We start from the raw sequence: 14,886 nt of genomic DNA, 5'->3' as shown, positions 1-14,886 counted from the left end.
GGGCGTGAAAACCCGGCTGATACACGTCTGAATAAGTCCTTATTCTTACATTAAAGGGGTTGTCCCGCGGCAGCAAGTGGGTCTATACACTTCTGTATGGCCATAATAATGCACTTTGTAATGTACATTGTGCATTAATTATGAGCCATACAGAAGTTATCAAAAGTTTTATACTTACCTGCTCCGTTGCTGGCGTCCTCGTCTCCATGGTGCCGACTAATTTTCGCCCTCCGATGGCCAAATTAGCCGCGCTTGCGCAGTCCAGGTCTTCTCCTGTTCTCTATGGGGCTCCGTGTAGCTCCGTGTAGCTCCGCCCCGTCACGTGCCGATTCCAGCCAATCAGGAGGCTGGAATCGGCAATGGACCGCACAGAAGAGCTGCGGTCCATGAAGACAGAGGATCCCGGCGGCCATCTTCAGCGGTAAGTATTGAAGTCACCGGAGCGCGGGGATTAAGGTAAGCGCTCCGGTAAGCTTCCTTTACCTCCCTGCATCGGGGTTGTCTCGCGCCGACCGGGGGGGGGGGGGGGGTTTGAAAAAAAAAAAAAAACCCGTTTCGGCGCGGGACAACCCCTTTAATACCAAATTTATATAGTTTTTTTTTTCAACTTTTTCACACTTTAAAAAAAATGAATTTATTTGATGGCCGCATTCAAAGACGTTTAACATCTCCCTTTTTTTGTCAATGGTGCTGCGAAGGGTTTTCTTCTTTTTTTTTGCAGGATGAGTTGTACTTTTTAGCGGTAGCGTTTGTTGCTCTATACAACTTTTTGATCGCTTACTATTCCGTGTATGGTGGGGTGGAATTGACCTATTTTCGCCATGTTTTGTGTATTTTTTTTCCACAGCGCCCACCATGCGGATTAAATAATGTACTAACTTTTTTCTGTGGATCGTTGCGAATGTGATGGTACTAAGGATGAGCGAGTATACTCGCTAAAGCACTACTCGTCCAAGTAATGTGCCTTAGACGAGTATCTCCCTGCTCGTCCATAAAGATTCGGGGACTGCTGCGGCTGACAGGTGAGTTGCGGTGGGGAGCAGGGGAGAGCGGGCGGGAGAGAGGGAGAGAGAGATCTCCCCGCTCTCCCCCGCAGCTCCCCGCTCCGCGGCGACCACGAATCTTTAAGGACGAGCAGAGAGATACTCATCTAAAGCACATTACTCGGACGAGTAGTGCCTTAGCGAGTATACTCGCTCATCCTTAGATGGTACCAGATTCATGATGGGTTTTTTTTACATAGTGAAGGGTGAAATTGAGGCCAGCTTTACATGGGCAAGATTTGAACGTTGCTAGATGCACAAATCTCGCCCAAGTATGAACCATACACATGAGCGCACCGCGATGCAGGAAACAAATCGCGGCATGCTCTATCACATCACCCATTGTTTGCAATGGGGCTGGCGGCAGCATCGCACCACGTGCGTTGCAAGGTCTTCTCACTGAAAACAATGGGAGACACGGCAGAGGATCGCTACCTCCCCGAAGTGATGCGAGGCGGTTTTGAGATAAAAACGCCTTGCATCTGCGGGGAAAGTATGTGTTGGCAAGCGCAATATCACAGCCCGATATTACACTCTCACTTGTGAAGTTAGCCTTCGGATTTTCATGTTTTTATTTTTGTTTACCTTTTCATTTTGTCCCACTAGGGGACTTGAATATCGATATCTTTTATAATAGCTCTTATAATACACTGCTATACTTTGGTATAGCAGTGTATTGTAAAGCATGTGAAGCACTGCCATAGACCAGCGTAGCTGAAAAACCCAGAGGCTTCAATATGGCCATAGTAACCCGTTGGCACGTGATCTCAGGGGCAACCCTCTCCTGCTATCATCCCTTTACATGCTGCAGTCAGATTGTAGAAAGTTGAACAGCTGGGATCGGCATGTTTTTTTGTGGGGCAAACAGTGTTTTTCGGTTACCATTTTTGGTACATGCAATATTTTGATCATTTTCTATGCAATTTTTGGGCAGCAATAGTCAAAAAAAACCAAACCATTCTGGTATTGTCTATATATATATTTTTTTACAGTGCTCTCCAATTGCGGCAATTTTTTTTTCCTTTAGCTACCAAAATTATTTTTGCTGCGTTTTTTTTCTCGTGACATATAGGACTATTTTTTTATATCTTTTTCACTGACTTTTTTTTCCTTTTTTTAGTTTTATTGGGGGTAAAAAGCTAAAAAAAAAGATTTTTTTAACATTTATAATTTTTTTAAAATTATTTTTATATTTACACTAAAATAAAGTATGGGATTGGGTTCCTCTATTTGTTTCGGACGTATTGATATATAGTATGTATGGTTTTGGTTTACAGGGCGCATACGGCGATGGTTTTTGTTGACGTCTGCTTTGTGTTATTCTCTTTCTTTTGTATATATTGTTGTTTTATTCTGTTGTTTTGTTTTACTTATTTATGTAATTATGTTTTTTACTATCTATATCCCCATTACATCATATAAGACCTCTGGGGGACATTCACATTTTTTTTCCTTTATTTGACACTTTCCCACTGTAGCTGGGGTGTCCATAGGAGCCCTAGTTACAGGGAAAAGCAACCCCTGTGGTGACATTAGTCACTTGCAGAGCTGCCAGGGTCTAGTCTGACCCTCCAGCTCTGCAGTAGCAGGGAATCCCAGGCGGTCACATGACCCCCCGGGCTCCCTTAGTGAAAGTACATGTTACTTTCACTTTCTAGTACACAGCGCTCATTGAGCACTGTATATCGGGGAAGCAGAAGGCAGGAAGGGTTAAAAACCCCTCCTGCCTTCTGTTCCAGGTTATCAGCTGTCACTAACAGCTGATAACCCGTTCCTGCCTCTGACTGATTGCAGAGGCAGGAGACGTAAAGCACCGCCGTAATTTTACTATCGGCGGTGCTCTAAGCCCAGGATCAGCCGCCATAATTTTACTGTGGTTGGTCCTAAACGGGTGAATAGTGGGCAGGGCATGTCTGCCCCGGATCAACAGAACTATGTATAATCTATGCGAGAAACTGGCGTAAATTGTACCAGAAATGTACACTAGGTCAGACCCGGTGTACATATCTGAGGAGGAGGTGTCAGGGATGCACCGAATACACGGAGAGGCTGCTGCCTCATTGTAGGGAGAAATTCCTTCCCACCTCCAATCTCACATTCAGAATAATCCCGGTCCTTAACAGGTTAATGCAAGCAGTGGTATTGAAACGGGGTTGTGTGGTAACCGGACAATCCCTTTAACTTTTTTACATTTTTTTTAAGGGGGGTGTCAATAACAATTTCAATTCTGCTGTAGTTTTTGGGTTCTGCTTTTACAGCTTTCCTTTATGCAGTTTAACATTATACATGCATTGTGTGGGTCGTTACGTTACAAGGCACACACAAGTTTGTTAATGTGAACCATGACTCGATGCAAACAACTTTCAGAAGACCTCAAAAGACATGTTCTAGAGATGCATGTTGCTGGAAAAAGCCACAAAAGCATTGCTAAAGACCTGAGTATAAGTCAATCCACAATTTAACAAATTATCTACAAACGGAAGGTAATTGCTTCTCTTCCTAGCAGCAGGCGTCCTCTTTAGATCACTCCAAGAACACAACATGCAATCCCGAAAGAGGTTAGAAACAACCTAAGGATAAACAGCGAAGGACCTACAGGGTATTAGTGTATCTTGACGCCACCAGAAGTAGTGGTGGAGTCAAGATACAAGCAGTTTGACAGGGGGTTGACGCCCCCTGTTTCTGATTGGCTCTCACCTGTCCTCGGCCCCACAGGTCCTCCCAGCAGAAGCACAGCGGTCTCCGTCTCACTTCCCCCGTGCTCAGGCACGGCATCGGGCTCCCAGCAGCGCAGACGAAAGTCACGGATCTGGGCGGGGGTGGGAAGTTGTGGCACTATACCGCTGAGATGGAATCGCTGGCCGTCCAGGACCGGTGCGCGGCAGCGGCGGCGTTGCGGGGGGATGTCTCCTAAGCTCAGCAGTTTGTGGCCACGCAGAAGCTGTCAGCGCTGCAGAGCGGCTGGTGGCTAGACTGGTAGCATCGGAGCTCTGTGGCACATGACTGCGGTGAGCGTGCAGGAGCAGCCAGTGGGGGACATCGGTGGGGAGACGCAGTTTAATGAGGCAAGCACTTTGGCAACACTGGGGGCCAAATAGCCTATGTTCCCCGGCTACAGGAATCCCACCCCCAGCCAAAATGCAATAAACAGGCTGCTGCTAGGACCTACATCAAGACAGCCAATCGAGAGCTGGGGTGTGACAGGGGCGCTTTTCCTGTCAAACCCCTAGCTTCCGGTGGCGTCAAGATACACTAATGCCGACCTACAGAAGAGTCTATAGACTGCACAAACCTCTCTTCATGTGTCCACTATAGGAAAAACATTGAACAAGAATGTTGGTCATGGAAGGACACCCTGAAGGAAGCCACTGCTGTCCAAAAAAAATCAATTGTAGCCCGCCTTGCATTTGCCTTAGATCACCTTCATGTTCCACAATGCTTTTGGGAAAGTGTTCTATGGACAGATGAGACAAAGATTAGACTTTTTTAAGGAAAAATACACAACACTGTGCTTGGAGGAGAAAGCACATTGCACACCAACACCAGAACCGTATCCCAAGCATGGTGGAGGGAGCACCATGGTTTGGGCTGCTCTGCTTCCTGAGGGCCTGAACACTAGAGATGAGCGAACATACTCGGATAAGCACTACTCGTCCGAGTAATGTGCCTTATCCGAGTACCGCTGTACTCGTGCTGAAAGATTCGGGACGCGCTGCGGAGCGGGGAGCTGCAGGGGAGAGCGGGGAGGAACGGAGGGGAGATCTTTCTCTCCTTCTCTCCCGCCCGCTCTGCCCCGCTCCCCGCTGCGACTCACCTGTCAGCAGCGGAGCGCCCCGAATCTTTCAGCACGAGTACAGCGGTACTCGGATAAGGCACATTACTCGGACGAGTAGTGCTTATCCGAGTACGTTCGCTCATCTCTACTGAACACCGATCATTAAGGGAATAATGAATTCTAAGGTACATTAAATATTTGACAGGAGAATGTAAGGGCAACAGTCCATGACCTTAAGCCGAAGAGATGTTGGCAATAACCCGGAGCACACAAATAGCTAAAGAATGGTTAAAGAAGGAGATTTGTCTTCTGGAATGGCCAAGTCCACGTCCTATGTATTCCAAAGCATTGTATACACCGAATGGCCATTGTATAAGCAGTGCCAGCCTTTTTACAATTAAAGTTTCTGTGTATGGAAATTAGAACCGTGACTGTGCAGTGCAGCGTACAATCAAGTGATACATTTTCCATCAATCAGTTTCAGTGTGAAGCCATATTAAGGGTGCGTTCACTCGTAGCAGATTTGCTGCTGATTTTGTTGTGGATTTTGGGGGAGATCTGCAGCACTGAATTCAAATTAAAGGGGTAAAATCTGTAGAATATCTACATCAAAATCTGCAGCAAATCAGCGCTGTGTGAATGCAGTCAGTGAAAAAAAGATCTAAAAAAAACACCCTATATATCATGGGTAAAAAAGCTGCAAAAATTATTTATGTGGCTGCAGAACAAAAAATAAGGTAGTAAAACCACCACATGGGTAAAATCCCTAAAAAGTGTCTGGTCCTTTATCGGACCAAAACACCCTGGTCCTTAATGGATTAAATGGTACAATCAAGTAATATGGGCATCATCAAACAAGGCCTGGTCAGCAGTGCTAGACTAGCTGAGGCCAGTATTGTAAAAACAGCCATCTTTGTTGTTTCCTCATGCAACAATGTCAAGAGTATGCAGAGGATGGCCCGATCGAGAAAAAAACATCTTGAGAGATGGAATCCTGTGGATGTAGCTTGTCGAAGAAAGGTATAAGATGAGGATGACAAAAATCATTCTGCTGAACAAGCTGTGTAGAGTCAAGTAAATTACAGTTCATTACAAGACAGTTGCCCAACTAATGAGTCTGAATGCACAACTCATCGTTCCTTAGCATGGATGGGCTGTAACAGCTGATCAACAATTTGAAGGCCATTGCTGTCTAAGAGAAACGGGAATGCAAAACTCCAATGGGCAGAAGCACGTAAAAATTGGATCACTGAGAAGTGGAAAACATCGCTTGGTCTGATGAATTCAGATTTCTGTTCCACCATACTGATGGCAGGGTCACAATTTGTCACAAGCAGCATGAATTGATGAACCCTTCCTGTTCAGAGAATGTCAGTACCTCCACCTATTTTGTAGAAACTACAAGAAGCTCTCTTGTCCGCGCGGGTTCGTATTTGTGCAGAAGGATTTCATAGCCTAGTGGAAGTTATGTCACAACGAATTGCTGCGGTTCTGCAGGCCAAAGGAAGTCCAATGTGCAATGGTCCAACTAGATGGGTGCATTTCATAAAGAGCCCGTTTGGTGTACATGATCCAATCTTCTAGCGGGACTAAAAAAAAGTTAACTAAAATTAACCTCCCTCCCACAAACGCTATTTTTTTTCTCAATGTTTTAAAATACTTCACCACCAAAAAGTATGATTTATACAACACAGCGCACGACATAAAACATTTATAAAGGTTAATAAATAAATTATATGTACTCTAAAATGGTGCTAATAAAAACTACAACTCATCGACTCATTCGACTGAAACCACCCTCACAAAAGTGTCAAAAGACACGAAGTCGAGGGGCGACTACTCCCTACTAATCTTCCTTGATCTCTCTGCTGCATTGGACACTGTCGACCATGACCTCCTCCTTGCTATGCTTCGCTCTATCGGCCTAAAGGACTCTGCCCTCTCCTGGTTCTCCCTCTACCTCTCTGACCTCTCTTTCAGCGTCTTCTCCTCTACACTCCCCCTTGCTGCTGAGGTCCCCCATGGCTCGCTCCTCGGTCCCCTTCTCTAGCTACACAGCCCTTATGAGACAAACCATCCGCAGATTTGGCCTCCAATAACACCTCTATGCTGATGACACCAAGTTATACACCTCTTCCTTCGACATCTCAGCACCATTCCTCCAAAACATCACCGACTGTCTGTCATCTCTAACACCATGTCCTCCCTTTTTCCCAAACTAAGGCTGAGTGTCCACGGGCGATTTGTTAAAGCGTGATCTGCGGCAATAAATCGCACGTGGAGCCCGCATGACACACTTTCCGTAGAATAACTATGGAAAGCACAGCCCAATGTATACGCTTGCGTCTAAAAATCACAGCATGCTGCGATTCTCTGCTATGAATCTATCATTAAGATAGGTTCATCGCAGAAAATCGTGGTGCTCCCCAGCAGGGTAATATCGCCCCTTATAGGGGTTCTGTCTGAAAAATAAAAAAAATTACACTCACCTGTGCCTTACGGGGCCGTTCACCGGGAAGCTGCTACTCTTCTCATGTGCCTGCGGCAGCCGTCCAATCTCAGGGCAGAAGCTGGCAAAGTTCCATCTTCCGACTCTGCTTCGACCACTGTTGGACGGCAAGCCCTGCCGCCTAGGTCAGTGGTCGACGCGTCACAACAGATGCGTTGCTCAATGATTGGCCTGGCCGCATCTAACCTCTCACGTGCTCGGAGAGTCAACGGCGAGTGCCTGCGTCCCCCTTCCAGTCACGCTTGTGCACTCGTCGTCGAATCTCTGAGGCCTTTTGAGTTTAGACGCGGCCAGGTAGGTTAGACTCTACAGGGATGCAGGTGAGTATAATTTTTTTTATTTTACTGACAAAACTCCTTTAACCTCTCAAAAACTGCCCTCCTTGTATTTCCTCCCTCAACCAGCCGACCTCCCCCCAACATCTCCATATCAGTATCTGGCACCAGCATAACCTGCAGGCAGCACGCCCGCTGCCTTGGGGTCACACTGGATTCTGACCACTCCTTTACCCCCCCACATCCAGTCTCTGGCCCGAACATGCCACATGCACTTCAGGAATATTGCTAAAATCCGACCTTTCCTCACCTCGCTAAAGACACTCATTGTCGCCTTCAACCATTCCCAACTCGACTACTGCAACTTGCTGCTCATTGGCCTTCCCTGCGTCAGACTCCGCCCTCTCCAATCTATACTAAATGCGGCAGCTAGACTCTTCGTCCTATCCAGCCACTTCTCAGACGCCTCTGCACTATGCCAGTCACTGCACTGGCTGCCCATGTATTACAGAACTAAAGTCAAACTCATTACCCTCACCCATAATGCTCTCCATGGCACCGTACATCGCTTCCCTCCCGTTCATACATCACCCTGCCCGCGCACCCTGCTTTGCTAAAACACTCAGACTAAACACCCCTCTAATACGAACCTCACATGCTAGCCTCCAGGACTTCTCTAGAGCATCACCAATCCTCTGGAACACTCTACCCCAAAACATCCGGACAATCCCCGATGCACGGAACATCATCTAAAAGACGCACCTCTTCATAGAAGCATGCCAAACCCCCTGATCTAAACCCCCAGCCCCTTCCTATAGCTTTCCACTTTTGCCCATCATGTACACTTCCTGCCCCGTACCTCCTGTACTACCCCCACCCCGTTTATGTCGTAAAAACTTTACATCGCATGCTATCGTTGCATTACTGTGTCCCCTCTTTCTCCACCTCCTGCCCTGGTACCTTCTTTATCACCCCAACCCCTTTGTTTCCATATAATTGAATACTGTATGTAACTGTTGTAATTTCTGCAAGTATTGTTTGTGTTCCCCATGTGCCTTGAAAGCGCTGCGGAATAAGTTGGCGCTATGCAACCCAACCCTTCCATACATTAAAAGACATTTAGCCTAATGAGGTCCAGATGTGTTTTGTGCTGCGTTTCACGCTTCCCCTTGCGTATTTGCACCCCTTCCGCAGACGTCTATGGGACCTTTTGCAGCATAATACGCAGAAAGATGGAGAAAGTCCTATATTTTTCACGTTCATGAGAATAGGTTTTATTCTCAATGCATTGTGCTTTTATATATTTCACACGCTCAAAAACGATTTTTTGAAGACACCCTTAGGCTGGGTTCACACAGGGCCGAGTTGCGCGGAAATTCTCACGGAATTTCGCTGCAGCAAATCCGCCTGGGGACGCTAATCCTGGGATTAGCCAGCCATGTGGACAGGATTTGTCAGAAATCTCGTCCATACGAAACAGCCAATCCGTCGCGGCAAAACCAGCATTAGCTGTAGCATGTCTATTTTTTTTTTCCGTGGCGGCCGCGCTCCTCTCTATGGGAGAGCTGGCAGCAACGAAAAAGCATGCGGCCAAGCCACTCCAAAAAACGTCGGGATTCTGACCCGTGTGAACTCAGGGAAAGGATCTACTAATACGTTGCTGATTTGCTGCATTTTGGCGCGGGTCTGCAGCAGATTTCACCGATTTCGATTGAACTCAAATTGAATGGCTGTAATCCGCTGCAGATCCGCAACGAAATCCGCAGCAAATCATCTACGTGTGAACGCACCCTTAAGTATTTTTTATATATCCTAGTAACCCTTTGCAATCCAATTTTGGATTCAGGGTTTCCTAGGGGGCTGTCTCTTTCTGCCATTATACAATGGCGCCATCTGCTGGCTAGAGCCAGTACTGCGGTATGTTACATGCTAGAGAGAGGCCCCCGACAACAGAGCGGCCAGTAATCTACAGTAAGAATACCTTGCCGGACGTCTTCCGACATCAGAGCTGTACAGCCTTCAATCAGAATGTCTTTAGACATCAGACAGTGGATTGGAAAGGGTTAAGTAAATAGCTAACATATAATGTTAAAATGCACTAAAAATGCAACAAGTTTCCGCCCTTTATATGTATTTTATTACCTGAATGGCATTTTACTCGCTGCTGTTTTATTCTTTTCCACAGGGGCCGGATCCGTAGACACGGCTGCAATTAGAAGGCGCGTTCCCTGCATCTCGATGGTCATTTACGGTGAATTGCTTGTTATTTGTATCCGAAGTGTAAACCATAAAATAACGTGCCGAAAATCTATATAGAAAAGGCACATAAATAATTCATTTCTATGAGATTGCAGCTTTTTACGGGCATTTCTGGTTTATTAGCAGCAGACTCCAGATGGGCACTATATGGAGAAGATGATTCTCATGACCGACGTGATAATAAACATAGCGGTTTGTAAATTCGCAGACAGATATGAAAAGGATTTATGGTGACCATGGCGACCAACTTCCAAGCTAAAAATAGATAAGTAAGACTTTAATCCTTACTGCCCATGTTAACATGGTTTAGCATACACTGATTTCTAGTGTCCTTATAGGACTTCCTATTAATTAAAATATAACGAGGCCAATTTATCGCACATTTCATGTCAAAAGACTGATGCGCCAGAACCCGACCTTTTTTTTTTTTGAGGCCCTGTCACTCAAACAAGCCCCAGAGGTCGCACTAAATATATTCCGCAAGAACAAAAATACTCCTCCCGGCATTTTTGAAGAGTATTTTTAGCCGAGGGAAGGGGCGTGATATGCAGTCATTCAAATTAATAATGCATAGGCATATGTAGTGCTAACTAGTCGCCATTCATGCAAGGAGACATCATTTTAACATCTAGCAGCGCTTCCTGCATCAATGCAGAATTTAGGCAGTTCTGAACCTATTTTATGCACTGAACAGCAGACGGTGCATGAAGTCACAAAGGGGACTGTAGCCTAAAACAGATGCAAAGAAAAGCAATGGCACAGTTCGTTTACACAAAGATAACGCCTTTATATTTTGGAACCTGCTTTAGGAAAATGCACACAGTAATAATGCCCGCTTAGGTTCCTATCAGTAATAATGCCCGCTTTTATTGCTCTAACACAGTAATAATGCTGTCTTATGGCTCCATTAGTAATAACATCCCCTTTTCCCCATCCACACAGTATTAATATCCTTTAATGGCCTCATCAGTAATAATGCCCCCTTTTCTGTCTCCATAAGTAATAATGCCTTCTTTACTGCCCCCACGCAGTAATAATGCTCTCTTATGGCTCCATCAATAATAATGTCCCATTTTCTGCATTTACACAGTAGTAATGCCCTCTTATGATCCCATCAGTAATAATGCCCTCTTTTCTGCCCTGATCAATAATAATGCCCCTTTTTCTACCCCATCAGTGATAATGTCCTCTTTACTGCCTCCAATAGTAATAATGTCCTCTTTACTGCCCCCACACAGTAGTAATGCCCTCTTATGGCCCCACCAGTAATCATGCCCCCTTTTCTGCCTCATTAGTAATAATGTCCTCTTTACTGCCCCACACACAGTAATAATGCTCTCTTTTGGCTCCATCCCATCAGTAATAATGCCCCTTTTTCTGCTCCCATTAGTAATAATGCCTTCTTTACTGCCCCCACACAGTACTAATGCTCTCTTATGGCGCCATCAGTGATAATGTCCCCCTTTCTGTATTCACACAGTAGTAATATCCTGTTATGACCCCATCTGTAATAATGCCCTCTTTTCTACCCCGATCAGTAATAATGCCCCTTTTTCTACCCCATCAGTGATAATGTCCTCTTTACTGCCTCTATTAGTAATAATGCCCTCTTTACTGCCCCTGCACAGTAGTAATACTCTCTTATGGCCCCATCAGTAATAATGTCCCCTTTTTGCATCTACACAGTAGTAATGCCCCCTTTTCTGACCCATTAGTAATAATGCTCTCTTATGGGCTAGTCAATAATAATGCCCCCTTTTCTGCCCCCACACAGTTCTAATGCCCATTTTTCTGCCCCACACAGTTCTATTGCCCTCTTAGAGCTCGATTAGTAATAATGTCCTCTTTACTGCCCCCACACAGTAATAAAACCCACATATCCCCCATTAGTAAAAATGCCCTTTATATGCTATAAAAAAAATAATATACTCACCTCCTTTGCACCCCTGTGGCTCGGATACTATAGTCTTTCCTCCTTTCAAGGTAGTGCGGTCACATGCCAATACATTTGACCACTATCTCCAATCCCTGGCTCAAAATTCTGCGGCCAAGGATTGGATGCTGGAGTCCTGTGCCATCTAGGATGTGATTGTACTAACTGAAAAGAGAAAGAAGCAGCGCGTCGCCGGGAGCAAAAGCAGTGTGTGTATATTTGGCTATAATATATATATATATATATATATATATATATATATATATATATATATTTTACAACATTCTCATTGGCAGCTTTGCCCCCCTGAGGCACAGGCCTCGGAGCAGCCGCTATGGCTACTTTGTCAGTAGTTATGCCCCTGATGAGGTCAATCTTGTGTAAAAATACATATAAGTTGGCTTACCAACCTGAATTTTTCATTTTCCTGAATAATTAATTCCAAATCCTGGACTGCCAGCATATTTTACGGCTACATCAAATAATGAATGATGAATTTTACATGTCTATAGGTCTGATATTGATATGAACTCATTACCAGCATCTACTGTGAACTGTAAAATAATGAATTGCAGTCATAGTAACCTGACAAGTACCAATAGCCTCAAACAATTCACTGGCGCACCTAATAATTCTCATGGACCCTGGAAAAAAGTCCCCTATTTGTATGGACTGTCCGGGAATATTTGGATGGTTAGTAACCTTGCGCATCAGCCTGTTTTCAAAGCATACATTTGCTTGTAAAGGCATTATTGTAATCTCTCCTGAGCCCTAGAAACTACTCCAATAATAATACTGTAGATGGGATAGAGGAGAAGACATTTCTTAATTCATATAGATTATGAAAAATAAAGAATTTCCTGTGAAATCACTGTCTTTGTGTTCGAGACCGGATTCAGACGGCCGTAATGTGATCCCAGATCTGTTCTACTAAACCTGACTTATTCTAGATCATTTTAGGGTTCTAGGAGTCTAACTTCAGTTCAGTATTATGGTTATTGCTGCCATAATACAGATGCTAAAATGCAGCTACATTACGGTGCTTGGTCCTCGATAATAAACATACGGCGCAGAATTAAGGCTCCTGCAATTTAGCAGAAGCAGGTTGGATTCTCAGCTGTCAGATACAGCTGAGGACCCAAAGGAGAAGGCAGAATCAGTTCTCAACCGCTTCTACCTTCTCTTTTACAGACTACATAATGCTCTGAGCTGCACCGCCATTTCCTGCACGGGATCTGGTGATCACGTGATCGTCGGTGTACCTCGCCATGTCAGAGCTGCAGGGCCTTAGCTGCGCCCTCGTCCTGCCTCCACCCATTGCAAACAGCCGGAGGGGAGGAGAGAGGAGGAGAGAAGGGTCATGCTGCTAAACTCCCTTCCACCTCCCTTCTCTGGGTGCTGCCATAGCCTCCCATAGGAGTCTATGCAGTGGCCGACGTAGTTCCAAGACTATCTTTCCTGCCTGGCGTAAAAGGACCCGGCGCTATATTTGCTGGCCGGGCGCTTTTATGCCACAGGGATACAGCATCAGATTGTAGCGTATATTGGCCTGAAAACGGCATCTTATATACACTTGTGTGAATAAGCCCTAAGGGTGGTTTCACACCTGCATTTGGGGAGCAGGAAAGGGAAAACTCCGCTGCCGAACGGCTCCTTCTCTGGACGGAACAGAACAACACTGGACAGACCCTATTGACTATAATGGAGTCCGCCTGCTTTCTGCCCGGCTTTTGGACCGAAGAAAAAGTGTTGCATGCAGCCTGTATTTTAAGCCGGATCTGCGACGGAACCTCCAGGTTCTAACACAGATGTGAAACCAACTGGAGATCAGTAGGACCCTCCAAAACCTCTGGTTTGCTACATTTGTTAAACATGTTGCGGAACCTTGTAGATCTTGTAACATAGTAACATTTGAGCATCAGTAGCAGAACCTCCTCTGTGCTATCAGCCTCTGCTCTTCCCTCTCTGCATCCCGCAGTGTCTGACCGTACGCCTGCATGTCCTGCTGCTCTCCTGACACAAAGGCTCAGCTGCTCCGTACTGGGTGATGAATGAGGGCTTTGGCTGCTCATCACATGTCCTGCCTGTTCTGCTCCCTGTTTCTGACTGCGCATGTACAGTTCCTTTTAATCATACGCTCTGTTGGAGATTAGAAGAAGCTTCAGCTCCTACATCAAGCAGCCAAGATCACATAAAGAGCTGAAGAACCGCTGTCTAAGGCCGGCTTCACACGGTTTTGTATTTGCGTGTGTATTTGCACGCTTAACATTTACGGACGCAATCCATAGTGAAGAGAAGCCATTGATTTCAATGAGTTCCTTTTTTTGCATGCACATTTCGTTCACATGCAAAAAAAAATAAAACCTGCTTTATCTTAGGACAGGTCATCAATATTAGATCTCTGGGGGTCTGATTCCCAGTACTGCCAACGATCACCTGTTTGAAGAAGTCATACATTTTGCAGCTGCTATGCCTGGTATTGCAACTCCATCACATTCACCTCAATGGTGCTTAGCTGCACATAGGCCAGCTTACAGATAGATTCGATAGCACGGATGCAGTAAGAGGCCACAGCACTCATCCAAGCATCATAGCCCTCTACAAAAAGTTGATGGGCTGGGAATGCTGGTGTCATGGTATCAACCGCACCGTAACTTCCGGGTTAGTCTGGGGGGATGTCACCACGTCAGCTTTGGATCTTGTGATGTGCCTGCCAGTATATGCACACTTCACTCAGCCTTGGCAGTCAAGGGTTAATCATCCCTTCTGCTCTTTAGCTGCCTGGCTGGCTGAGATGATTGATAGCTCAGCTAGCCACTCAGTACCTTTAACCCTTTCCAATCCACTGTCTGACGACATTCTGATTTGAAGGCTGTACAGCTCCGATGTCGGAAGACGTCCGTCAGGGTATTCTTACTGTATATTACTGGCCGCTCTGTTGTCGGGCGCCTCCCCAGCATGTCTCATACCACAGTACTGACTCTAGCCAATAGATGGCGCCATTGTATAATGGCAGAAAGAGAAAGCCCCCTAGGAAACCCTGAATCCGAAATAGGATTGCAAAGGGTTAATAGTTTGATTTAGCTATTGGG

The sequence above is a fragment of the Eleutherodactylus coqui genome, chromosome 11 (genome assembly GCF_035609145.1).
Source record: "Eleutherodactylus coqui strain aEleCoq1 chromosome 11, aEleCoq1.hap1, whole genome shotgun sequence".
Taxonomy (NCBI): domain Eukaryota; kingdom Metazoa; phylum Chordata; class Amphibia; order Anura; family Eleutherodactylidae; genus Eleutherodactylus; species Eleutherodactylus coqui.
The sequence above is the reverse complement of the archived record's forward strand: the minus strand, read 5'-3'. Positions refer to the sequence as shown.